Below are 2,558 nucleotides of genomic sequence, written 5' to 3' on the forward strand. Positions count from 1 at the left end.
CCAGCGCTCAGGTCCCTGATGTGGGTAGGTGAAGACCCTGCTTAATGGGCAGACCGGTGTCAAATGTCAAGAACCTGCCACTTCACAGCTGAAATGGATGAAGTTAGGGTTCTGGTATATATCCTGTTTTACTGCAGTAATCAGGGCCTACGCTCTTGAGATGGGCCCACACAAGTCTCTGCAGGGGGAAAGGCACTCAAAGTCCATGGATCCCTTAAGCCAGTGCCTAGCCGAAGGAAGTGTGCCTACCCTGTGTTCCTGGTTTAGGGGAGCTGGCAGTTTATTTTTTCCCGTTTGTTCATTTGTTCACTCTCCAAGGCAGGGAGAATGGCTCCGGGCATGTGATGGATCCTACTTCTGGCCCAGGGGACGTGGCAATTGCTGAACCCTGTCCAGGACCCAGAGGAGAGCAGGGAGTGGGGAGGTAAATAGGAGAGCCGTTCTTCCCTAAGAGGGGTGTTTCTGATCCATGAGGTAAGCCGTATGCAATTACTTATCTTTCGCCAGATTAAGGGCTGCTTCTCACTTCTCCTGGGGGGCCGCGTAGACTCTCAGCAGCTGGGTCTATCCCGGTGTGGAAACGCGCCTCCCAAACATGCCTGCTTGCCTGCCTCACTCTCACCCCCGAGCTGATCAGGCCTGAAGGTCTCAGGCTCTCGCCAGGTCAGGTCTGGCAACTTCTCACTGCTTCCAAACTGTCTCTCCCTCCTCCTGACACTCAGTCCAGTTCCTCAACTCTGCCTTTGATGTTCAAGGCTCCCAGATTGCCATATATAACTGAATCACTTGTTTTTTTCTGGTCTTTGTTGTAAGAGGGTCCACCGGAAGCATCTGACTACTCCACCATCTTGGCCCTGCCTCCTCCCAGCTTCTTTCACAGTTAGCATCTTACATACTACAAGTGTCAAAACTTAGAAACTGACATTGGTAGATTAGTATTAATTAACCCTAGAGTTTATTTGGATTTCACCAGTTTCCCACTAATATCAGGATACCACATTGCATTGACTTGTCATATTTCCCCAGTCTCCTCTGGTCTGTGACAGTTTCTAAGTCCCTCGTTTTTCATGACTCTTCTGTAAGGAATAGTTGTGCCTTCTCTCTCATTTACTCAGTCATTTATATCAGTATGGACTCATGGATATTTATTTTATACTGAAGTTATAATCCAATACTACATTATTTTGTTACTGGAATTGTTCCAGTTTTGGCTACTGGAGGTTCTTTCAGGTTGTCTTTAGTGTCCCTTTGACATGTCCACATCCTTTTATTTTTGAGCACTTCTTTACTGATACTACAAGATGCCTCAGACTCATCTTGTATATTCCCTGCCCCAGCAGTAGAATCAGTCATTTCTTCAAGGAACTTTCATTCCCTTTATTAGAGAATGGAATTAGAAATCAAGATGTGGGCAGTGGGTGTGCTCATTGCTACTGGGGTGTCTTTGCTTCTAGGCCCTCCAAGAGGTAGGTAATATATTTGTCCGATCTAACTATATTATATTTTTGTATATATGTCTGAAGCTAAACATTAATTCATACTAATCTCTCTTACTCTAATTCAGTACCACCGGGTTCATTCTAGACTTCCCCCTTGCTTATCTGTAACTTTCCAACAGTGAGAACCCTGGCTCCCACCTTCCATTTACTTGTTTAACTCCAGTTTACATGTAAAGCAGTGTCAGAATTGTTAGCCAGTACCCCTGTGGGAGACAACTTTACCAACTATACCTTCTGCCATCAAGTTGATCTTGACTTATAGTGACCCCACAGGGTTTCTAGGGCTGTAAATCTCTATGGAGGCAGACTGCCACATCTTTCTCCCACAGAGTGGCTGGTGGTTTCAAACTGCTCACCTTTTGGTCAGCAGTTGATTGGTTTAACCACTGCACCTTTACCAACTATAGTGGAGTATTTACATATAGTGCCTTTTATCTTTTTAGCCTTAGCCTTACAGTTTCCAATTAAAACACATTTTCCAAGGCAGAACCAACATGGCACTATAGACAGAAGGACCATGCCACCCCTCTGCAGCAAAGACCCGAAAAACTAAGTAAAACAGATACAAACATCTATCCTGGAAACCGAAGCATCAAATGAAGGGATAAGGAACTTGATCAAGCACCGAATGGAAGAAGAAACTGACAGAGAATGAGGAGAGCTATGGAGTGGAGGTCTCCTGCCAGCTAACATGGCACGGATTTGCCATCTTCGACCACAGCCATCAAGGACCCTGGACAGGGAGTATGAGATGGTAACTTTATGGAGCTTCCAACAGAAGACAGACCATCTGGTAACCAGGGATACACACTTTCCCACCCCAACCCTCCTGCCTTGTTACTCTGCCTCCGATGCTTTCCAACAGGCTATGATCACTCGGCCGGAGAGATACTGGCCCACTGCTGCCCCAGGTCTGCCATGCCCCAAACAGCCAGTTCCCCCAGTGCCGTGTTTTTTTTTTTTTTCTTTTTGCTTATTCATTTGTTTTTGTTTCTTCTCTCTCTTTCCTTTCCTATCTCCTGCCCACCTAGTCCTGTGTGCCATCCCACCCCCTTCCTG

This window comes from Trichechus manatus, unplaced genomic scaffold (genome assembly GCF_000243295.1).
Source record: "Trichechus manatus latirostris isolate Lorelei unplaced genomic scaffold, TriManLat1.0 scaffold00080, whole genome shotgun sequence".
NCBI classification, from domain to species: Eukaryota; Metazoa; Chordata; class Mammalia; order Sirenia; family Trichechidae; genus Trichechus; species Trichechus manatus.